The 26294-nt window shown below is 34.6% G+C and overlaps 1 protein-coding gene and 1 long non-coding RNA gene across 2 annotated transcripts in view; both read left to right on the top strand.

Annotated features, from left to right (window-relative positions):
* Positions 1 to 26294, top strand: part of LOC141458138 (CCR4-NOT transcription complex subunit 6-like) — a 506547-nt gene that overhangs the window by 339527 nt on the left and 140726 nt on the right. The gene's annotated exons all lie outside the window — the stretch shown is intronic.
* The window catches only part of LOC141458027 (uncharacterized), a 122463-nt gene that overhangs the window by 18735 nt on the left and 77434 nt on the right, over positions 1 to 26294 (top strand). The window contains exon 2 of the long non-coding RNA XR_012460709.1: positions 1511 to 1549. This is a non-coding gene — a long non-coding RNA (uncharacterized lncRNA). The remainder of the gene's footprint in view (positions 1 to 1510; positions 1550 to 26294) is intronic.

Below are 26294 nucleotides of genomic sequence, written 5' to 3'. Positions count from 1 at the left end.
AACCACACAACCAACTCTATTCAGTCATTTTGACTTAATAATAATAATAATAATATTTTGACTTTAATATAATTAAAGCATTGAAACTGAGGCTTTAATATAATTACCTACTTCCGCTCCATAACCTGGAACTCCGCTACTATTCGGTTCTATCCAGGGCGTTCACGGCCAACTTCTTCTCCACAAAACTTCCTTGATACTTCTTATATAATGGCTCTTTTCCGGTTTACCTTCCGGAAGAAGATTTTTGAAACTCTGCAAACCCAACATACTTTAGACGTGTTTAATCAACGTAAACAGATTATGAATTTATTCAATAGACATATTACAAAGTATTTGATACTGCTGAAGTTCATTTCTTTTTATTCTTCAGATCAATTTTGAAGTCTTAACTTCTGATAGAGGTGTAGAACAGTTTTCTGTAGAATTGAACGTTTTCGAATACAGTTCAGTAGATTACTTCCATTATCAACTAGACGCTTTCTCCCAGTCTAGTAAAAAAAGTAAAGTAAGTAAAGTAATCGCCTATTTTGTAAGGCGGGGCTTAACGTTCAACTACCAATTAGGTGTCGTGGACGGAGGCGTCTAGCAAACATACTTTTACTGTAAAGTTCTTTTATTAACCATTAAATAAAATCCAAGGCCTAAGACTGGGGAATCGAACCCAGTACCACAATACATATTAGCTTTTCGAAGGTCTCGCCTTTAACCGCTCGGCTACCGTGGCGCCTCTCTCAGTCTAGTAAAATCCTTTAATTTTTCAGGCACTGCTTACCGTACAACTACCAACTAGGTCAACAAATAAAAAGTAGTCATACGCGGGATTCGAACTGGCGATCTCTTACTTACAACGCCACCTTTCATAACCACAAGAAAACCATCATTCAACCTGCTTTCTTTCAGTCTATATTCCTCTTTTATTTTAGCTTAACTTAATTGCCAATAAAATTACTGGCAGCAAATAGTTTTTCACCATTTCTCTTAATAGTTTACAACTCTTCTAACCAAGATTACTTTTATGTCTAACTGTATCTTGATTAACACGTTGTTGACAGCGGTCCCTGGGTAGTTATTTTGAAACTTTGCATATAGATGGAGGAGGTTTCAGGAATGGTTAATGATTTGAGTGGGGAATTTGAATAATTTTTTTTCCAAAAAGTATTATATAATAAAGATTTCATTATTAGCTTTAATTCTCAATGAGAATAGACTAAAGAATGATCAAACCCAACTAAAACAGTAAATGTTGTGCTTTAACCTAGATAAACAACACCAGGACACTCTCCGTTCGCTTTGTTGCCTGAGGGATTATTTGTGTTAGTCCCCCAGTGTCTGGAATAACAAGTTGTCCTTTGATGTTGCCGCTGTTGATTTGGTCATCAGTTCATCTTTCTTGCTCCTCTAACAAGCTTTACTTGTTTTGTAATTAGTTAATTTCGATCAAAAGTCACTTTACAAAATTAATTAATTTATGTTTGTTATTTTTAAAAAATAATTATTTATTTTTCAGGTAAGATGGGATGTTAAAGAAGGTGAATTTGGATTTAATGTAAGTTCTTATTTTATTTTATTCAATTCAGTTTTATTCCGTCCAGAAGTTTGTATTTTTTGTTCTTAAATGCCACCTTTATTTTCGTTTTTTTAAAACGAAGTTCAGCCAATGACTGACTAGAATTATTGATAATTAAAACTGTCCAGGTAGGACAGTTGTATAAGGGTTGATCGTCAAAAACTGCACGAAAAAGCGTAACGTTAAAAAACACCCAACTTTGACAATTTTTTTCTCTTTTTCTATAAAAGATAAAATTCCCAAATTTTCTTTATAATATAGAGCAAATCCTCCTTTATGACTGCAATTTTTTTGCAACAACAACCCTGATTTCGAGAAAAAAAAGTTGCTGAAAATGAGCAAAAACGGCATTTTTAAAAACTGGTCTTGCTGTTGTTACCTTTTTTTTGTAAACAGCGTAGCGCCTAAACGCGCGGACCGATTTTCATGAGTGAAGTGTCATTCGATTTGGAATTTTATGTAGATGTGCCTTTTTTGGGGAGGGGGGGTCTTGACGCAGTTCTTCGAATGGGAGAGGCGTTAGCCCCACTTATGTAAGGCCCTCTCTAAAATTATTATTACTAATAAGAATAACTCTGTAAATCTTGGCCCAATTTTGAGCAAAATTTTGGCATGATTAAAGCGTTTGGGCTCCCCCTACGTAACATTAAAGCGACGTTTTGCTTGTTTTAAAAAATGAAAATAAATATAAATACAAATCTTGTTACCAATAAAGCTTAATAAAGAAATAATAAAAGGGGAAATGGTTTAAAACTGAGTAGGTAGTGATGCCATTGGGTGTAAGTATCTATATCTAAAACGTGCATTAATATTATTATTTACAAGGAAGACAGGTGTGCCGAGATGTCTGCCAGGAAAGGTGCTTTGTATATTCTACCGCTTTGTTATAAATATTTCTGTATGATGTCGTCTCTCAGTTCCATTGTAATTATTATTCTCTTCAGGTATACGCTCTTGCATTGCTAATTCTTCTCCATTTAATAATAATCATTCTTCAGGGAAAATAAAACGATCTTCTCTTTTTTCTATTCTCTTGCATTGTGCATGTTCTTGTAATTGCATTTGGAAAATTGCTATAGAATACTAGGAAAATGGTCTTGAATTAAAGCTTAGATAATTTGTTAGGTTTTACCAATTTTTTTTATTACCTTTTTTTTGAAAATGTCACTGCTGTGTTATTTTCTCTGTTCCCAAGTAAGGTGAATTTTATTATAGCCATATCAGTTTTCATTGCTAAATATGTTTGGTGTCATTTAGTTATTTTTTAGAGTATAGCGTGTAATTTATCATCGTGCCCAAGGCCAGCATTCATTATTATTATTATTATTATTATTATTTATTTATTTGTTACATGGGCATAGCCCTATACAAAGGAGTTGCTACAAAAAACAAAAAACAGTACATATACAAAAAACAAAAAGAAAAACTTGTACATCTTACATAGCAAACAAAAGAAAACAATACCAGTGTTATAATTTAAGTAATAATTAATAGAAATCAAAATCTCTTGCGATAAATGAGTTATTAAATATTCATATAAATCAATAATTCATATTATTAGTTAAACACTGTATTATTCATTTAGAATAAATGCCCTCAGTTTTAACACATTTTCCACAAAATAGTATAATTTTTTTATATTTTCAGCGCTGATATTATGAAATAATATTGGGAAATTAAATTGATCAACATCTTGTAAAAAACCTAAATATTTTAAACGAAATTGTAAATATATTGGGCAATTTAACAAAATATGGGACAAATCTTCAAATTGGGCGGTGTTACACAAAGTGCACTTTTCATTTGGATTTAATGTATATGTAATTTTACCAATACTAATCTTCAATACATATTTAGAGGACAAACGCAACTGAGAGAGCAATCGTATAAATTTAAAAGAAATAGGAAAATTCAAATAATTCTGTGGCTCCTGATCATTAAAAACCAACGCAGAATAGATTAAACTGAAATTGGAGCTGTGCAATTTGCAAAGGTCAGATTCTTTTAGCGACTTTTTATAGCTAACTAAAAACTGTTTCAACTGCTTCTTCAAACTGGAAATATTGTCATTGAATAAAATATCTGATAGATTTAAAGAAGGAAACAAGAAATTTAATTGTGAAACCCAATTATACTTGGTATTTACTGCATTACGACTTAATTCCAACAGCTTTAGAAAACACAGCAACGGGTATCTGTCGGGCGACATAGCTTTTAATTTATAAATCCAGTTACCAGCAAACTTGAGAAGAAGATAACTAATGTGTACCACACCAAATTCCAAACGCACGGCAAAGTTGGGCGTACAACGCGGTAATCCAAGCAAACGCTTGTAAAAATTTAGACTACATGCATCCAACGTGTTGCTGTACCTGAGCCCCCATATATGGGCACCATACAATAATACGCTCATCGCAATGGCTTCATTCAGTTTAACCCTGGAATCCCAACAGATTAATTTCGATGCAGCGCAAGTATTTAACACAGTTCCAATAGCCGCATTTGTTTTAGATACCGCATTTTCAGACGCTTTTAGAAAAACCCCGGAATTAGAAAATAAAACCCCCAAGTAATTGTAATTAGAAACTTGTTCTATCAAAACATTGTTAAAGTATAAATTTCTGACTTTTTTCTTAAAACTTTTTGAAAACCTAATAATTTTGGTTTTATTGGTATTAACATTTAAACAATTTTCTTTGCAGTACGATTCCAAGCATTTCAGTTTCGATCGAATATCGGTGAACGAATCCCCAAAGATTATCAAGTCATCGGCATATAACAACATCAGAATGTCAGAGCGATGCCCCACAGGAACGCCGAACAGTCCCCTACTTCTAAAATAAGTCTCAATATCGGAAATGAACAAATTGAATAAGAGCGGACTCAACGACTCCCCCTGCAAAACACCCTCAGTGACCTCTATTGGTTCCGATAATTGATTACCAACCCTAACTTGCAAGACTGCATTATCATAAAGTACTTTTAGAAATCTTATAATTTTACCGCTAATCCCAATCTGGAATAATTTTGACCAAAGTAAGGTATGATTCACAGAATCAAAGGCCCTTCTAAAGTCTACAAAAACACCGTATAATTCACCACCAGGCCGGGAAAGCTTAATTTGTATTAATGAGGATAAAATAAAAATATTATCAGTACAGCCTCGTCCAGCTCGGAACCCATTCTGGCATTCAGGTATTGCACCAACCGTTTCTGACCAAGTTACAATTCTATTTGATAAAATCAAAGTAAATATTTTCAACAAAGTATTAGCTAAAGCTATTAATCTGTAATTTGCTAATGAAGATCTGTCACCTTTCTTGTGTAAATTAAAACCTATAATATTGGACCAAGAAGACGGGATACACTCATTTAACAAAATTCTATTGAACATTGTTTCAATATATAATAACCAATTTTGCGGAAGATACTTGTAAAATTCATTAGAAATATCATCAGCTCCAGGTGCCTTATTAAATTTACAATTATTCAAAGCGCAATACAATTCGCTTGTATTTATAGGAAGATCAAAGAAAGGGTTCAGTACATCAATGAATAGCTGATTATCTAATATTCTGTTTGGATATAAATCACTATAATAAGATTGCCACTGTTCACATTTAATAACTGGCGCCAGGTTATTGGCCTTTTTGCGATATTTATTTATGGTTTGCCAAAATGTTTGACTGTTCTTACAGTCACTTAAACTTTGTACTAAAACAGCATTGTACAGTTTCCAAGGCCAGCATTCTATTATATGTGGTGAGATTTTTCTAGTTGTTTGAAACCGAAACGCTTAACTATTATAAATGATCTACTTTTATACGATATTTACATTTTCGAAAACTAGACCAAGAGGAAGTATTAGTGTTCATGTCAAACTTACGATTTCTATTTGTTTCCGGAAATACGTGTTTTAAGTCCAAAAAAAAGTGTATTTTTAAAAAAATGACATTTATGTCGCCCCTTTAATTCTTTTTCTGGAATAGGCGACATTAGTATTTCCTCACCGTGATTTACAGTTCATTGGTGTATAATGATTTAATTGCGAAGCTGAATTTAAAATTAAATACTAAAGCCTCTGAAATTCCATTGTTCGGTTTATTTTTGGAAGTAAAAAGGGTGGAACATATTATATCCCTCTAACTTCAGACCTCTTGCTTGGCTGAATTTACAAGTAGAGAAGGGAAGTATTTCCTTGGTAACTTCTTGTTACATGCTCTTTTCAGTAATCAACACCTGCAATATTTATTTGATAAGTTCAGCGGTAAGGCCCTAATTAGATCTTAGAAACAAGAGAGCAGCTAATACTCGAATTCTATATTCTCTCCATTCAGAACATTTACTTACCAAAATTCATTTCTAATTCAATCCTCTTTATCCTCCTGTAACTCTGGTTTTAAGGATAAGCCACTACATTAATTCCTTCAGACCAAAAAAATAGTTATAGTTTTTTTGGGTGGAAATATGGAGGGGCTTACATCTTGACAAATCTCATTACTAAAGTCTGATCTTTTTCATGGTTAGGCGAGCAAAAACCTTACCACCTTTTTATCTATAAAATATCCAATCTGCTATCGGTTTACCTCAAAAAATTTTTTGAATGTATAAAAATAATCACCAATTTTTTTCAGGCGGGGCTTAATGTTCATTTTTTATCAAATTAAAGTTCTTGAACGGGATGAATTTAAATGCAGTTTACTGTCAAAAGTAAATCGTTCTGTCTAGATCATAGTACATATAAGATTTTGTCATTGAGTTTACAAAATCCTTAAATAGCAGATGATAACAATTTTCATTTTAATGAAAAATGTTTTTAAGGTAAGAGGTCAGCCTTTAGGGCCGAATTTTAGAATTGGGAGAAGTAAGCGAGAGCATTTATGCAGTTTGTGCAATCTGGGTCAAGTGGAGGATGTCTGTTCACTACATTGCTGTTTGTCCTGTTTTAGGGGAGTTTAGAATTAGATGTTTTGGGACAAAACAGTTAAGTAAACCCCAATTTCTTGAGTATTTGAATGGTAAAGACTGGGCACAGCTTAATAAGTATTGTATATGAGCAGGTAAATATCGGAAGTTTACGATAGAACAGTTTAATTTTTAGTTTCTTCTCTTAAATTGTATGTATTTTGGTTTTGTATCAAGTTGGAATTTTAGTTAGGTGCTTCTCTGCTGATGGACCAAGTCCATGCATTTGTGTTCTGTATTGTAATTTTTCTTCATGTACGTTTATTGTAAATTGAAAATATACACCTTATTATTATTATTACGAGGGTCGTTTGAAAAGTCCGTGCAAAGTCAGAGAGATAGCACTACTGGCGCGTATCGAGGTTATGTTTAGTTAGTAGCATCTCTTGGAAGAACACACTCCAAGTTTCAGCCAGATCGGTCTATTTATTTGTGTTTGGCATTCGTTTGAATCGAGGAAGTCGAGTGATTTTCAAAAAATGGACGAAAAAGAATTTCGTGTGTTGATTAAACACTACTTTATGAAAGGCAAAACGCCTCAGGAGACTAAAGAGAAGCTTGATAAACATTATGGTGACTCTGCACCTTCGATTAGAACAGTTTATAAGTGGTTCTAAAGAACAATATAAACAATAGGTTACCAACGGGGAATCTGCGCCAAAAAAGGCGAAGACCGTTCCTTCGGCCGGAAAGATTATGGCGACTGTCTTTTGGGATTCGCAAGGAATAATCCTCATCGACTATCTGGAAAAGGGTAAAACTATTACAGGTGCATATTATTCATCGTTATTGGACCGTTTGAAAACCGAGCTGCAAGAAAAACGCCCACGATTGGCCCACAAAAAATTCCTTTTCCATCACGACAACGCACCAGCCCACACCTCAGCAGTTGTGGTCGCAAAATTAATGGAAATAGGGTTCCAACTCGTTTCACATCCCCCCTATTCTCCAGACTTGGCTCCCTCGGACTACTATTTGTTCCCCAATATGAAGAAATGGCTGGCGGCAAAAAGATTTTATTCAAACGAGGAGGTGATTGCAGAAACGAATGGCTATTTTTCAGACTTGGACAAATCCTATTATACGGAAGGGATCAACAAACTAGAGCAGCGTTGGACGAAGTGTATAAGCCTAAAAGGAGACTATGTTGAAAAATAAAAAAGGTTTACCCCAAAAAATTAAGTAGTTTTTATTTTTGCACGGACTTTTCAAACGACCCTCGTATTAAGTTCTTGAACGGCGGCCGAAACCAATACTTTACTGTTAATATTAAAGAACAAAAACAAAAAACAACAAAGAGTAACTGGATTCGAACTGGTGACCTCCCATACATAAAGCCCTGCTTTGTAACCATTACACCAATGTTCACGTACACACATATATGTAATTAAATAGATTAAAAAAAGTTGTTTTCTTATATAGAAGCCAAGGTGAGATAAAGCAAAAAAATAAATAAAAATGATTAACTCACAGGAAGCGAGAGTAATATCATTGCGTTTCCGTTTAAAATTATTATTTTATCGTGTTAATCATAATAGTATGAATTAATTGCTTTTTATTGCAGCATTGGAGGAAGCTTAAACTTGTAATCAATCGCTTTTTTTTTTCTTTTTTGTTCTGCTTGGAAACTTTCGAAATCTAAACGTTTGATTCATTGCCTTATCCCATTGTTCTTGTCTTTCTTTAGCCAAGCTAAATATAAATAAAATTTTTATTTAGTTGCATGTGACGATGATTTGTTAGGACTTTGCATGCAACATTCACTGAATCGTTTAGCGCTAGACTAACTGAAAAGAAGATTGGACTTTTATAAAAGATGGAAGTGGTGGCTTAGATTGCCTTAATGCTTTCTTTTCCGCTGGAAAAATGAAAAAAGTTTTGCTTTTAATAATAATAATAATAATAAGCTTTATTAAAAATATACAATTCCATATTACATAATTGAATTAAAGTAAATTAAAGCGGTACTCTTGGTCGATAGACCATCAGGGGTGTTGACCTTGATTAAAACAAATACAACATAAATTACAAACTTTTATAAGGTATAAAATTAAATTTCAAATCAGAAGTAAACCATTACAAAACCTGAATAATTAATACAACATATAAATACTTACAAAATATAGAACTTAATTATTTTATTATTTTTTGTTTTTGTAGAAAAAATAGAACTATTAAACATACAAAATTATACTGACATTACTTTTAATTAGATTACTTTTGCGTATAAAATTCCTTAACTAATAATTGAATTCTCCTATCATAAACCGTCTGTAGCCACCCGCGATAATTATAAATTTATACAACGCCTGCCAATTTTTTCCGTTTAAATACAAAATAAATTCTTGATAATTTAAACTTTTCCTTTTGAAACACCTGTATCTAAATTCATTTAGCACGGGACAAACTCCAACAAAATGATAGGTATTTTCTATTTGTCTGAGGTTACATAAAGAACAAAGCCGTCGATCTTCACTTCTGTTTACTGCATAGTTCAGATTTAACATTTCCGATCTTGCCTTTATAATGGTACTCATCATATTTATATTCTTACTATTCAATGTAATATACGCATTCTTATCTAGATTCAAATTCACATCTTTATACACTAAATGAAAATTGGACTTCTCCACTCTATTAAACAATTCATTACTAAATTCTAACTTAAAATAATTGATAACTTTTTTTAATTCACATTTTATATCGGTTTCTTTTAACCAATTTATATTAATTAGTCCTTGTTTACTACTTAATTCTACAAGTTTCGGATACCAGAAAATATTTTCTTTAATTATTTGTTCGGCAACAATTAATGGTAAACGGCTTCAGGCATATGAAATACTTTATTCAAATAGTGCAAGTGCAGTTTCAATGTATACAAATATAAAGGGTCTCTTTTAGTCTCTATGTATAATACATAATCAGGCGTATTCTTTGGGAGAGCAAACAACTTCTTAATAAAAAATTTTTGTACATCCTCCACCTCCTTTATGTTATCAAATCCCCAAACCTGGGCTTCATAACTAATAATTGATCTGCTTACAGCCTCAAAAACTTTATACTTTGCTGCTAAATTAATATTCTTATTACCAATAAAAGTGCGCCATGTGGAATGCATCCCAAATTTTGCTATGGTCAATCTATCTTTGAAGTGTTTCTTCAAGGATAATTGTGGGGTGAGACCAACTCCAAGGTACTTATAGTAGTTGACGATTTCAATGTCTCAAGTTTTGCTTTTATTAGCCATTTCAATTTCAATTTTGATCCATTTGGTCATACGGTATCGAAATATGGGGAGGATCGACTAAGCGTTCCAACTCACTACGCCTCCAGGCATTACAGTCCAAAAATACTTCGAAAACTTCTTAACGCTCCGTTCTATGTACATATCTAACCTCACTATCCATAATGACCTCAAAATTCCTTTCATTACAGATCTTGCTAACACTCGTTTCTTCAAATTTCATTCCACTCTTCAGCAGCTCATCCCTAACCCTCTCATAGAACACCTATCTTCCTCCACATTACGCCAGGTAATCCTCTAAGGAGATTGAAGAGAGGATGGCCTCGTGATCTTCTCTTATCTTAAGCACGTTACTGGAGTGACACCACTGGATGCCTTCTCCACTCATGATTTTCTTTTATTACTTTTTTCTTTTACCATATTTGCTTGATGCAACAACTGTTGCAGTGGTAAATTGCAAAAAAAGATTTAAAAAAAGAAATAAGAAGTGTGTACTAAGAAAATAATACAAGTAATAGAATGTAGGTAAGTGTACACAGACTTTTTTTGGCCCAGTGTATGCGTTTACAGTAAGGCCATGGGCATACAGAAAGCGGTCTATCGCAGCGGGCAACGATCTCCGACCAACGAAAGTGAAAGAGCACCGTTTTATGTACTGGATAACTGTGCTTTCATTGGTGAGGGAGTGGCTTACGGTGTCACTACGTCATCAGCTACAGCCCGCCTACTTCACACATCCCGTTTGCCAATGAGATTAGCCAATCGTTTTTTGTAATTATTTCTAGGAAAAACACTATTTAAATTTTTTTTACTAATTTTTCCCCCATAGGTATTTGATAAATTATCAAATAATGCAATAAAAATTGATATCGTAAAAATGTCCAAAATAAAGGTGTTTTGAACATTATATTTCCGGTTTCATACTTCTAATGCGATGCAGAAACAAAAAAGTTTACGAAATATTTTCCTGAAGTGAAAGAAAGTAAAATATAGATCATTGAATGAAAGTGAAAGAGCACCATTTTATCTACTTGAAAACTGTGCTTTCATTGGTGAGGGAGTGGCTTACGGTGTCACTACGTCATCAGCTACAGCCCGCCTACTTCACACATCCCGTTTGCCAATGAGATTAGCCAATCGTTTTTGGTAATTATTTCTAGGAAAAACACTATTTAAATTTTTTTTACTAATTTTTCCCCCATAGGTATTTGATAAATTATCAAATAATGCAATAAAAATTGATATCGTAAAAATGTCCAAAATAAAGGTGTTTTGAACATTATATTTCCGGTTTCATACTTCTAATGCGATGCAGAAACAAAAAAGTTTACGAAATATTTTCCTGAAGTGAAAGAAAGTAAAATATAGATCATTGAATGAAAGTGAAAGAGCACCATTTTATCTACTTGAAAACTGTGCTTTCATTGGTGTGGGAGTGGCTTATGGTGTCACTACGTCATCAGCTACAGCCCGCCTACTTCACCCATCCCGTTCGCCAAGAGATTAGCCAATCGTTTTTGGTAATTATTTCTAGGAAAAACACTATTTAAATTTTTTTTACTAATTTTTCTCCCATAGGTATTTGATAAATTATCGAATAATGCGATAAAAATTGATATCGTAAAAATGTCCAAAATAAACATGTTTTGAACATTATATTACCGGTTTCATACTTCTAAAGTAATGCAGAATCAAAAAAGTTAATGAAATATTTTGCTGAAGTAAAAGAAAGTAAAATCTAGATCATTGAATGAAAGTGAAAGAGCACCATTTTATCTACTTGAAAACTGTGCTTTCATTGGTGTGGGAGTGGCTTATGGTGTCACTACGTCATCAGCTACAGCCCGCCTACTTCACACATCCCGTTTGCCAATGAGATTAGCCAATCGTTTTTGGTAATTATTTCTAGGATTTCTAGGTGTGCCCAAGACCTAAGTTTAAATACACGTACGCTTAAGGTGCCACGGTAGCCGCTTGCGGTTATACGCTAGACCCGCAAAGCTAAGACATATTGTTGGTCAAGTAGGTTCCATTCCCCTGGTCTAGGTCTTAGATTTTATTTAATGTTTAATATGAGAACTTTATAGTTAAGTAGTTTTGCTAGTTGCCTCCATCAGACCTAATTGGTAGTTGGGCAATCAATTCTACCAACTTATTTCATCTTTCCCAGATAGACTTTTTCTGCTAAAAAAAATTAAAATAACGAGTTCCACCGAATATATTATGATCTGTATTTTGTGACCGCGGCCGAGATAAGTCCAGTATTCGAAAGATTTCTTTGGTGAAGTTTTACTGTTATAGAATGGAAGTTTCCGGTTACCAGATAAGGTAACCATGCAATCACAAGCTCAAGTCTCATGTAAATATGAGCTAACCTAATTGATTAATTGAATCCATCTATGAATATTTATTTGACCTTAGGTAGAGCTTTAGGGTGTAGAATGTTATTAATTTTAACTTTCAAGTCGAAAGTGTTCTATATGTGTTTGATATTAAATTGTGTTAGCTAAAGTTAATTCAAGAGCGAACAGCACTGCACAGTTTGTATAGAGTTAGCTGTAGTGTCATGCTGTCCATAGCACCACGGCTGTTTACTTCATATCCTGGGCGCCCTGTCGATGGGGGGGGGGGTCTTCCTTCCCTCCAGGCGGTGGAGTAATCTCTTCTGTTTCCCTCTCAATATAGATATTTACTGCTACTGGTTTGAAGTGCAATTAATTTTATATATTAAACTAGCTTTTGTACGACGCAGAACATTGTCAAGAGACGGACAAAGTGCATTGTAAACCTTTGCCAAGGTTTTCCAATGCTCCCTACTTCTTCTCTCTTCTTTACAGCCAATCGCACCTTGTAAATTAATTTCTAAACAATATTAACTTCCTCATCACCAGTGTTTGTTCCTTAGAAAAAGTTGTAGGGCTTCTATTTGGTCTTGGTTTTCCGCTTCATTGTCTTTCATTCTTACTTCCAGTTTCGAGGCTTTAATTTTAATTAATGCGGACAGGTTTTTCTTATCCTCTTTCACAATTTGATTAAATTTTAATTCTCACTTCCTGGTAGAAATCATCGCAACATAATTCCCCGAATTCATTTTATTTCCTCCTGTAGGGTAAAGTAGGGTGAGATGGCCACCGTTTTATTTGGAGGGTGCCTGCAAATTTTTGGTTAGGGCTAGGCTTACTTTATTATTATTTTTGGAAACCTCATACGCTCACAAACACAAGAAAAGGAAAACATTTCAGAAAAAATGCTGAGGGAAACATTTTTTTATTCTTACAAAAAAAAAATAGCAATTGGCCATCTATCCCCACTGGGTTGGGTGAGTTGGCCAATGTAACTTGGGAGAGATGGCCACATATTGTAAATGAAATTGCACTAGTAAAACGTAAAAATAACAGAAAAAAATGAATGGTTACTTAATATTTACTTATTATCCTTCTTTTTAAATGCGCTTTTACTACAATTTTGGCAAGCGTATGCAAAAGAAGAGCAGTTTTCGTGGAACCACTTCCGGCATATTATGCATTCCAACCAATCTTTTGTTTCTGGTCTTGTTGTAGCTTTCCCCATATCCTGTACATTCAGTTTCATCGATTTCTAAAATGGCATCACTCTCCTCTTCAAATTAGATTCCTGTTTCGTCCTCTTCATCGGAACTTGGGGAAGGTGAGCGTTGTCTTTTTCGGACAATCCTTTCTTTCAGAATTGTCTCTTTAGGGATGGTATTTCTTGTTGGTTTGGATTTCTTTGCTACTCTGTTTTGCACAACAGCAATGTGCTCGAGAGAAGTTAATAAAGGTGACAACAGTCTTGGCTCGTTTTCTTGCAGAGAAGACAGTTTGGGTGTTGGGTTAATTCGATCTCAAATTTTCTTCAGTATAATTTCCGCGGTTAGTGTTCTGACTTTTATGCTGAGTTGGCATTTTTCTGCAGGGAATTGAAAACTGAGCCATACTATAACAGAAAAAAAGTAAAAATAATTGGCCATCTATCCCTACTGTTGGTATGGCCACCTGTCCCGAATGCTAGAGAGAGATGGCCATCATGATAAACATAACTCAACGCGTACTTTTTGACAGTTTTAGAAGTTAGGATTCATTAATGTATACTGTACTTTCCTAATATGTAAAAAACAACACTAAAATTTCGACACATGCATTCGCTGCAGCACGCAGTATGTAACTATCATAAAAATTTTTGTTGAGGCGATAATGTTTTTATTCCCTGAGTTAATTAATAACGCTTTGACGCAGACCAAAATGAACTCACTGTAGTCAGACATGAAGGTTCATCACTTGACGGCAGCTCCGTCGGACGACATTTCGGTTAAATTTCGGCTGTTGGCTATCTCTCCCGATTGGCCATCTCACCCGACTTTACCCTATATAAAAAGACTATAGACGCTTACATTTTTGTGGTAAAATGCTGAATCTTTGGAATTTGGCTTAAAGCGCTCATTTAAGAAACCAAAGGCGGTCTTTGTTCCCCAATTTTACGTTTGATTTGTTATCTGTTGTATTGTTAAGTGTTTTGAATGATAAAGAAAGAAAAAGAGAACATGGTCTCTCTCTCTCTCTCTCTATCTTTACAGATACATATATCATGTAGAGAAGTCCACTGTGTATTATAAACGACTTGTTCATTAAAATCTCGTAAAAAGCTATTTAAATGAGTTTCTATTTTTATTGTTCACTAACTATCGCCCACTTCCACTGTGATACTATACAATATGTTGTCATATATGGTTGCTGGGGAACTTATGGGTGCATTGTACTTTATTTTGATAAAGTTAGATGATTGTGTAATTCTACTTCCTTCTCCGCTCTGGAGCAATTAATGGGAGAGACAAAAGAAAGGTCATTTACTTCATGATTAGGTTAATCTTTTTTTAATTTCTTTTATTCTGCTCACAACTAAGAGAAGGCATTATAATCGATTTGGAGTTTCGATCTGAGATATTTTGAGATATATGATTTTTAATGAAATTGTTTCTGTTTGTCTGAATCCACCGAAGTAAATTCACAATTCCATCAACTCCAAAAAACACAAAAGTGGGAGAAATACGATGAAACAATGTACATTGTTTTTTAAAATTTCGTTTATAATATAAATTCAAATAAATCTACCGTTATCATTCAGCAACAGCTACTTATTACTGAATTTGAGTTGAATTATTGCAACGATTTGCATTAGAAGCATGGAGTTAATCAAAATGGCTTCTGAAATAATTTATTTATTATGCAATGGTCAACAAAAATTTGTAGTTTATTGGTGTTAATCTCTATTATTTGGGAAATTTATTACAAATATATATACATAAAAAATGGGCTGAACCTAGTGATTTGACACTTAAATTTAAGATATTTCAAGTGGGATAGTCGATTTGTGCCGTAAACGGCTCAAATGTCCCGAGTTAGAAGAAAAATTTCTTGTGAGTTAACCTTGAGTAAGAGAAAGTGGTCTGAGTTTTCACTATAGATTTTCTTAGATCATTATAAAAGTTTCCATTTTAATATAATCTAAAATTTAAAAAAATACTTCATAAAAATGCGTAAGATACATCTTCTAACATTATCTTGTTTTTCCCCTTGACATGTTCAGTCATGCAAGTAAAGTTGGCTGAGATCCATCTTTAGATTAATATATATATTTACATAACTGAGTTGAAAGTGAAATTAAACTGGTATTAGGATTCCAAACATCATCTCCATCCAGTCTTGTCCCCAACCCGTTGTTCGACAATTCACGTCACTTGTCTAATATTTCTTGTTTCTTGGCCACCGGTCTTTGCTAATAATAAGTTTCCGTTACTTCATTTTTTTTTTTTAAACTATTTAGTTAATTCTGTAGAATGTTTTTAACTTTATAGGTTTGGTTTGCCCTGGTCTTCTAATGAGAGGTAGATGAACCTTAGACTAGATTAGGCCCCCAGTTATCTATTCTCACATGTCTGAATTGTTCTTTGGCCTTTTAAAAGAATTCATTAGGTTTTAATTTGGGAGGAATTTACTTTTCGAATGTTTGAAATTCAAGACGTTTCGTGCGATTCCTGTGAACAAGCCGCTCGCTCGTACCACACATTCTCTTAGAACGTGTTCTTTCATATTCCTCGCATTTAGCTAGAGCTTGAATAGTATCTCTGGAATAAACCAGATAATTCTCGTGCCCAATGAACAAGCTACACCTGAAATCGTTTCCTGTTCTTCAACAATGTTTTGTTATTCGATTAAAGCTATCACCTAATATTTGAGAATAAAATCCTAGAACTTGTGCTTTAATTTTTCTAGTTTCGGTTCCAATCATGTAGCGGATATTTAAAAAGAAAGCCCAGGGTTTTTCCTAATAAAAATCTTATAACTCATTTTTGGAATTCCCATGGTGTTTATGTCAAGAATATTTTCTTATCAGTTGCATTTTCAAAATGTAAAACAGTTTTCGTAATCTTCTTTCTTGTATCTGTTGTTTCCTTTTTGAAAACCCTGTAATTGCATTCTGTGGATAATTGCAACGCTGAAATAAGTCTTATTTACTACAATCGTATTAGATCAGTCTAAGCATTTCAAGTGGCTATTGAATGTTACTTTGGAATCTAGTATCTGCTGAGTAAAAAGTCCAACTTTACTCTCTCTAACTTGTGTTTTTACTCATCATCCCCACTCTCATGTTTCCAATTCTGCGAACTTTTTATTAAATTCCAAAGTTGTTTCTGTTTCAATAAAACTTTTCGCCGCTTACGTTGTTCCTTCTAAAATTGTTAAGTTATATATTTCACGTTTCTTTTAGAACTAGTATTTGGTTTTATACATCTATAAGGTGAACTTTTCTTTTGCAGAAGAATCAGTAAATTAAGCATTTGAAGCCCATTCATTTGTGGTTTTAATAAAAGTGAATTCATTATGGGTTCGAAATATAATGTCTTTTTAACTACAAAATCAGAGCGACTCAAGATCACTTATTCATCTTGTACTTGTTTCTGAATTGGAAGTTTCAAATGTTGAAGATGATAAAATTGTTTAATTTGAAATTATCTTCTTGGTTAAAACATTTAAATCCTTTCGGACATCAGCTTGTCTGTTAATGGGTTCTACTGTGTATCAAGAACGTTAAAGGCTATGTTATTGTTGTTGCTCTGCTAGGGAAGAAGTGTTGAAGTGTAGAAGTCATGTATGTTAAAGACAAGAGAGGTATACTGAAACTTGACGAAACTGGCCCTATTGTTTTGTACCCTAAATTGTAGAAAACGTTACGTTACTTCAGCAAAAAATACAACTTACTTTACTGTACTAATAAATAGCAAGAACCAAGAAGCGTGTAGTTTTGGAGTTCGTTTTGGCTAGGTTTAAAACTATCCGAGTAGATCAACAAAAAATTGCACGAAAAAGCGTATTGTTGCGTAATTTTCAATACTCAATGAATTCTTCAAATGAATATATAATTGTTATGGCAAAAACTATCCATTTAACTACTTTATATTAGAATAAGCCATATATTATACTAATACTATCGCTCCTAGAATAACCTTGCCGTTTTCTTGCCTTCATTTCATTGACATTTCTAATCGCCTTCATCGTTGGAATAAACATTACTATCAATTATCGTCTTATCTTTATATATTTTATTTTGTACAGAACTGTTTATTTTATTTGTCCTTATTTCTTTAACTCCTGTCGTACCATTAGCAAAATGAAATAAATTTAATGATTCAGCGTATTTTATTGTTGGATACATTCAATGATTTGAGTCAGCCATTTTATTCTGTTTATTGATTTAATTTTATAAGTCCATTATTGTTATTTTTGGGGATAACTTGGTTATTTATTTCTAATATGACTTCCCAGTGTTATTCTTTAAACCACCCATTTCCCGTCTGTATTGAAATTCCCACCATTGTTTTGATACCTAATAAGTCTTCTCATTTTACCTTACGAATTACAAGGAAACCTAACTTGGAAAAGGTGCTTGAACGTATTCTCTTTAAAAGGATATCTCCAGTTCTTTAAGATTTCTTTTCTCTAATATCGAGTTTAGTATCCTATACAAGAACTCAGCCATTTCTTCCACTCTTGAACAGAAGTATCAATGACCCGGCCGCCTTTCTGTTAGTTGTTCAACGCGGTCATTTTGGCTACCTTTATATGCCCAAGGGAGTTCTTCCATTAAACTACTAATTGACCATCAAATCTTATCTACCAGACCTTCCTTCTGGATCTTTCTCAGGGCAGTGTCCTCGCTCCTCTACTGTACATCTTTTACAGTTATTCCTATCCATCCCGAAAAACAGTTCACCAATGTGGATGGTAAAAATCAATCCAATTAGAAGCAATACTTTCATCTCCACCCACTGACTCGCCGTCCTCTCTTCTATCTCCCTGCATTCGGTTGACAGTTAGCCAAGAAGAATACCTTGGACTACTTATAACATAAGACTTACATGGAATGCATACTCACAGAAGGTTATAAAAACTAGAACTTATCCGACTGTTCAAAATTCTTTCTAAACTTCTTGAAAGATGCTCGAAACTCGGTAACAAAAGACTGTAGTGTTATAAAACTTTTTATACAGTTGCGAGGTTTGGAGTACTCCTGCCATATTCAATCCTTTTCCCAGTGTTAGAACTATGTCATAATAAATTGAGGAAAGCTCCATACAATTCTGAAGATTTAAAATATTGGGATTCCTTTACCTCAGATGTCTCCTTTACACCAGATATTCTACAAAGTTGATTATCCTGTATCTCCTTAATATTGAATGTGGTGGAATGATGCTATTCACTCTTAATTCTTGATCTAGAAATACAAATGATTGTCATTAAACGAGCAAAAGCTCATAGAATTTTAGAATTAGAAGCTATTTCTATTACAGAAAGGACCTTTTTATTGAAAATTATTCGTAAATTTCTGGGACTTCTCCTAAAATGGCCGCTACGATTTTATTTATAACATTGCGCGTAGCATCTATCTATGAACATTATATGGTATCCTGAAGAAGGAAGAATTAAATAGTTTCAAACTCTGCAGAGTTGGAAGTAATTTAGAACCACGGCATCCATATTAAAAATAAGTTGTATTAGTGTTCACTAAAAACATTTTCTAAGACAATCATAATTTATAACCCCTAAGTATCTAAAAAAAATTGATGTTAATAATAATAATTAACATAATTAAAAAAAATATCTAACTATCATGTAACCTTTACGCCAGAACGTAAAAGTATTTATTTAGCACAGTAGGTTAGCAAAGAAGATATATCTACACGAACAGCCATGTCAAAGGTTGTGAGTTCAAATTTACTCTTGTACGCCTTTTTTTTTTTTAATTAATAATTCTTAAAAGCCTTATTTACCTCTTTTTTTGGGTGCCTTTAATTTGAAAGTCGTTATAAAAAATAACACTCATTCCTTCAGGAAAAGATATTGAAGTTGGTAAATGAAAGCATATTATTAGGACATAATGTCTAATTATAGAACAACTAGGAGCATTGTCTTTTCCTCGGTGAAGCACAAAACCTAACACCATCGACCAAACCCAGCTGGAGGCACTTATGTCTTACCCGTATTCTAAGTGCTAAGCGACAGTAGCATCCTACCCTGGATTAAGAAGCGGATTTTGTTAACTATGTTTCAGACAGGTCCGCTGGTGGGGCCCAAATCTTATAATACAGTTCTCAGACCCAAAAATATTAAGTCAATTTTCTCAAAACCACTTTTACTGTCTCAGGAAACTCAGAACTGTGAATAAGGTGTGTAACCTCGGATAATCATACTTCTCTAATAGTTAAGTGAGTAGTCTATGCTGGATATTCTGAACAGTTTCTGCATTTGCAGCTATGCATTTATAAAATGTTGATGCAATTCAATTAAAAGAAAAAGGATATTTTTAAAAAAAACAGTGTATTTATTTAGTTATTCAAAGATAAAACTCGGTAAGCAAGTGGCTATAATCTTAGTTCATGTCAAAAACTGTATCTCTAGTCGTACTGAATTCAGAGGGAAGTCATCAACACATATCTTTTGTTAATGACGTAGATATAAAGAACCATTCTGTGTTATCTACTGAAGAGTACGGCCGTTCGCCAATGTTATGGATAACAGTTCCTAAAAGTAGAACTCTTATCAGTGTACGTATTTCCAAGTTATTTATTGTTTGTTTAAATATTTAGGTCAATAACGAAAAACTATGTATCCGTCTTATTTTTCATTTATTGTTTTACTTCACTTTTTGACTACAATAATTTTACCTATACTAAGAGGTTTCGGAAAATAAATAATTGCTAATTGGCTTTTCTAGTTATTATAGGACATTCCTGGAGTCTCAAATTTTGCCAAAGAGTTTGATTAATCTTGGCCCTTTACTAGACCTTCTGCCCTTGCGGAACATCTATTAGAATGGTACTCCTTCTTAGAATTAGCAAGGAAGTACATTGGTAGCCTTTATGGTGGCTTACTGCTAGGGACCACAAAGCGTTGCAGATCTCAGATTCCTCGGTCTAACACTGTCCCAGGCTCCTCTGGGGCCATTCATCTTGGACATTATCGCGCTTTAAACTTACAAAAACCTTTGATATGTGATCCGCTCATGTATAACCTTTCTCTTAGGTCCATTCTCATGATTACACTTATAAGAAAAAGAACTACGAATTTTATAAACTGTTTAATTGTTGCTGTAAGAAATAAAACTGCATTTTGAACTCAGGCAACACTTTAGAGGCAAAATGAAATCTAAACTTAAGGGGCTATTTTGATGTCTTTCTATTTTAAGTAAATAAGAGATTTCCATTACCATGTCATTTGGTGACCATGATAACCATTATTTACTTCATTTAGTTTGTAATTTTGAAGGAGTTATATAATTGTATTTTCTCACCTTTAACTCGTGTCGCAATATTCCACATTCTTTCATTTCCAACACCCATACAATTTAGCTCACACCATTAAAATTCCAATGTTTTATTAATTTCATTCGTTCGCTAACTGCCACTATTGTGATTATATCTGAACGTTGATTATAGCCAGCTTGAAGTTGGATAATGTTCAAAAGTAGAAGAAATGGCACTAACCCACACAACAGATTCGTCCATGAAGTAAAAGGGTGCTACGACCTCACCAGCCACCCTGACCGTGTGTATGAACGCCTTTTATAACCTCGCGCCTCGTGATGTAACAACATCTTGTTTTGCACATGCGTCTACTTGTGGTTTGCACGCTTCAGTGCGTGTTGGTATGTATGTTTGTCAGTGAATTGTTTGCATTATGTAGTCACTTTTTCTTTCGTTGTTTTTTCTGTCTCTCTCTCAAATAAATGACTCCATACATTACCATAATTAATTTTTATTCTCCTTTCTTTCCTTAGGGTTGAAATTCAATAGCAATTTGGCGGTAAGGTTGATTTGATTGTATTCAGTTTTGAAAATAATGTTTATTGTTATTGCGGGGGCATGAAGGAGGCACGTAATGTTCGCTCTTATTGTTGCCTTAATGTTTAACCCTTCAATCCAGCCCTCTTTTATGAAATTTAAGTCTCATTTCATCACCTCGATTTTGATTACTTTATATTGGTAATCATACTTTTCCTCAAAAAAACAACTTCACATAGCTTTGAGTTAGAGAACGATTGCAATAGTTAGAAACGAGGCCTCATTGTCCCAAATTGTCCTCAGTTTGTCGCCTCATTTCAAGTACAGTCTCCCTTTTCTTCTTTTCTGGTTCAAGTAACTCACTTTGTCCACCTATCGTAGGCCTGTCCATTGTCATTTCATCTTCTTTAGTACTTTACTAGTATCCTCTAGCCAGTCATTTTTATTCCAACTTTTTATTTTTTATATTGTCTCTTCTATCTTTCGTCTTATGCTTTGAGATAGCCGATAATTTTTATAGTCAGCATTAAATTAGCGCTAAAGAACTAACTATGACAAAAACACGTCATCTACGAGGTGTGGCTATTAAATAACGAGACTATTGCTTTAAAACATTTTATTTTAAATTTATACATATTTAGTTATTATCACCTTCAATATACACCCCTCCCCTATCCCTACAACGCTCCATGCGAATTTACCATTGTTCGAAACAGTGCTGGAAGTCTTTTTCTGTGAACTCCTGCATGACGCGTGCCGCTTTTTCTTTCACAGCTTCAACGGAGACTGAAATCGTGTTCTTTTTAAGGCAGATTTGACTTTGGGGAACAGATAAAAGTCATATGGGGCCAGGTCAGGCGAATAAGGCGGTTGGTCTAAAACTGGGATGTTATACTTGGCTAGAAACGTCTTGTGACAGACAATGCAGTGTGAGCTGGCGCGTTGTCTTGATGGAGAACCCCGTGACTTGTTCTACAAATTGGGCCGTTTTTCCTTACTCTTTCACGAAGTTAAGCAAGCATCTCACTGTAGTAATGTTGATTAATTATAATCGATATTTTCATCCGTTTTGGATGTGAAAGGGCGACTCGGGCGGTCATCAACTCCGACGTCTTCTCGGCCATCTTGGAAACGATTGAACCACTCAAAAACTCGTGCACGTGATTAACATTCATCGCCATAAACTTCTTTTAATAAAAGATAAGTTTTAGTAGCGGTTTTACCAAGTATCATGTGAAATTTCACGACAATTCGTTGCTCTACGATATGTGTAGTATCCATGTTTTCGGCAAAACGAAACTAACACCTCTTACACAAAGGACGGTTCCGTTCAGACAGATTTCTCTACAAACACGTGAGACGCTGCAATCGAAAGAGAAGGCTTTACGCTGCACAGCTGTCGGTCGTTAGGATTAGGTGCATTCATAGTTCTTCTGTAGCAGCATCAGTCTGGTTATTTAATCGTACTAAGATACTCGTTAACTGAGTGAACTCTCCCATAAGCAATGTCCTGTTCTAACTAATTGTTCTTTCATTGGAAGAAAGAAAACCGTGAGAACACAGGAGTGACGGGTTAATAAGTGGCGAACAAGAGGTTTGCAGTGGTGAATTATAAAGGAGTTCGATCAACTTCCTGACTTAAGAAGCAGAATCTCTGTGTTGGATGATTAGATTTGAAACATAAAATGTAGCGTAAGGGATGCTGCGATAAATTTGGGACTGAAGGGTTGGAATTCGTCTAAGATTTAAGAGCGTTCCGTTGAACCCTAGAGTTCAATAACGACGTTCAGGTAGGCTTTAGTAAATAAGTGTCTGCCAGATAGTTTAAATACTTAAATTGAGTGCTATTTTGTGTGCTGAAATTTTGTTTTTCAGTCGTGTTCCACGTAATTTGAAATAAATTCAGTTGCAGATAGGAGACATCTTTCTTAGGAAGGAATGGAATCAATGCGTAGAAAGAGTAAGACGGCAGAGCATGAAAGTAACGTTCTCTGATTTCGATTTCATTTCACTTCAATGATGAAGTTTCCCTTGCCGAAGTTAAAACGGGTTTTCAGATTTCTGAGTGCATAGGATGGCGTTGAAATTAATTCCAGTATCTTAACGTTTTGAGTCTAGAGACTTCTACAGACAACAAATGTGTTGTTCTCTCTCTTGCTGAAAGCCATTTCCCCAGTTCAGCGCTCAAAGGATGACGTATATTTTCAACCACACTTCCCCGCTACAAGGTCTTGTTGTCCTTGCGGAAATCCCCCAGTTAGCACACACAGTAAACTATGACAAGTATTTACATACTCACACTAAAACGTGCCGCCAAAAGAGTACAGACTGTCCAGCACAAATCATATTTAGCCATTTTTCTTATTTGTTCATAAATTAATGATGATCACCTTGAAATCTGGTGTAAACAAATCTCGAAAGCTGATGATGCGCTCTAATAAGCTGCGCAGAAAGCCACTATCTCGAAAGGGTTTTCTTGTTATTCTACTAATAATATTTAATTTTCAAGCTTTCCTCGTAGATACCTAATTCCTTTTTCTTTTTGCATTAATATTATCAATCAAAGAGGTAAAGAATAAAATTGAAAAAATTATTACAGTCCTTTTTCTTTTCTATTTTCCGCTTCTAATTCACTAGAAAAATAGATTTTTTTCATTTTCATTTCCTGGAAGTTAATAAAAAGAAAAGCGAAGGAACATCATTTCAGTCCAGAGGGAAATCAGTGCCTACCTCAGTAACAAAACCACAGAATCAGAGCCATGACACAAATCAAAGTATACGTATCTTTACAGTCCTTCCGGTAATAATCAAACTAGAAGCCCGTGCAAGGACACAATACTCTGATTCTTTAATAAGATACTTCTTTAAATCTACAAATTTGGAATCTATTATAATCATTTATTCAATTACATTTATATTCTACGGCAGCAGGAATATATTTTATATTTCAGATCTTTTGAAATAGTATTGCAGATTCGTTGCACACTCTGGAATGTTCACGAGCAAAATACATTTTCTCTTAGGTTCTCTCTTAGAAAAACAAATTTTCCCAGTGTGTGCCATCCTTGTCTGTTATTGGTTAGAGCTTAGCATGGACAGCAAAATGGATGCCACGGTAGAATTACGAGGGTCGTTTGAAAAGTCCGTGCAAAGTCAGAGAGATAGCACTACTTGGCGCGTATCGAGGTTATGTTTAGTTAATAGCATCTCTTGGAAGAACACACACCAAGTTTCAGCCAGATCGGTCTATTTCTTTGTGTTTGGCATTCGTTTGAATCGAGGAAGTCGAGTGATTTTCAAAAAATGGACGAAAAAGAATTTCGTGTGTTGATTAAACACTACTTTATGAAAGGCAAAACGCCTCAGGAGACTAAAGAGAAGCTTGATAAACATTACGGTGACTCTGCACCTTCGATTAGAAAAGTTTATAAGTGGTATCAAAATTTTCATAGTGGCTATATGGGCACAAGTGACGCTGAACGTTCTGGACGCCCTTTGAGGTTACTACTCCAGAAATCATTGATAAAATCCATGATATGGTGATGGATGACAGAAGAGTGAAGGTGCGTGAGATTGCTAGTGCTGTGGGCATCTCGAATGAACGGGTACATAATATTTTGCATCAACATTTGGACATGACAAAGCTATCCGCAAGATGGGTGCCGCGATTGCTCACGCTTGACCAAAAACGAAATCGTGTGAAGTGTTGCAAGGACGGTTTGCAGCTGTTCCAAAAGAATCCGCAGGACTTAAAGCGTCGTTTCGCCACTGTGGATGAAACATGGATACATCACTACACTCCTGAGACCAAAGAACAATCTAAACAATGGGTTACCAAGGGGGAATCTGCGCCAAAAAAGGCGAAGACCGTTCCTTCGGCTGGAAAGATTACGGCGACTGTCTTTTGGGATTCGCAAGGAATAATCCTCATCGACTATCTGGAAAAGGGTAAAACTATTACAGGTGCATATTATTCATCGTTATTGGACCGTTTGTAAACCGAGCTGCAAGAAAAACCGCCCACGATTGGCCCCCAAAAAAGTCCTTTTCCATCACGACAACGCACCAGCTCACACCTCAGCAGTTGTGGTCGCAAAATTAATGGAAATAGGGTTCCAACTCGTTTCACATCCCCCCTATTCTCCAGACTTGGCTCCCTCGGACCACTATTTGTTCCCCAATATGAAGAAATGGCTGGCGGGAAAAAGATTTTATTCAAACGAGGAGGTGATTGCAGAAACGAATGGCTATTTTTCAGACTTGGACAAATCCTATTATTCGGAAGGGATCAACAAACTAGAGCAGCGTTGGACGAAGTGTATAAGCCTAAAAGGAGACTATGTTGAAAAATAAAAAAGGTTTACCCCAAAAATTAAGTAGTTTTTATTTTTGCACGGACTTTTCAAACGCCCCTCGTACATGGCGAAAAAAAAATTAGCCAACTGGAATTTGAATCTTTATTGAATCGATTCTTCAGTTTTTGTAGACTTTCCCATATAAAGCTCAAACGACTCTCAATTAACTTGATCAGAACTCTATCTGACTTTCATTTGTAATATTTTCCTAGAAAAATTCATTTAAGGAAACTTTTGAAGGAAGAAAGGGGGGAAGGCTTTTCTCTAATGTGCCATTTTGGTGTAATGTACGATTTCATGTAAAGAGATTTGATTAAAATCACCGACCGAAAGTAATATTCAGTACATTTTCAATATTTTATTTGTTGCAATCTTAACTATGTGGTAAAGACTAATTTTCTGCACAGCCCTAGGATAAAGCATTGTTTTTTTCTGCAGACACTCGTTTGAAAGTTCATGAAGTCTTAATGTTAGTTGGCGCCAGCTTAAGTTAAAGATGTCTGTCTGTCATTTAGTCTCTGCTGACTGAATACAGAATGTCGCATTCGTTATGAATAAATATGGCCTCCATGTTGAGTTCTTAAATTATGTGTAATGATAAAGTGAGTTCAGGGTTTTGGCCTTTCAATCACAAGCTCACACACAGTAGATGGAAGAAAGATGCAATTAGGTTGCTTTCGCTTTAGTTATGCACTGATTAATCCCGTTAAATAATTAGCCCCTTTATTTGGTCAGATCCGCCACTGTATTCTTTAAACACATATGTTTCTTATTTTGTTTGTCAAAAGAATTCAAAAACTTGAATAT

This window comes from Rhodnius prolixus, unplaced genomic scaffold (assembly GCF_049639745.1).
Source record: "Rhodnius prolixus isolate KJV_2025 unplaced genomic scaffold, Rpr scaffold_5, whole genome shotgun sequence".
In the NCBI taxonomy this organism is placed as follows: Eukaryota; Metazoa; Arthropoda; class Insecta; order Hemiptera; family Reduviidae; genus Rhodnius; species Rhodnius prolixus.
Note: the sequence above shows the minus strand (reverse complement) of the source record. Positions and strands in the feature narration are given on the sequence as shown.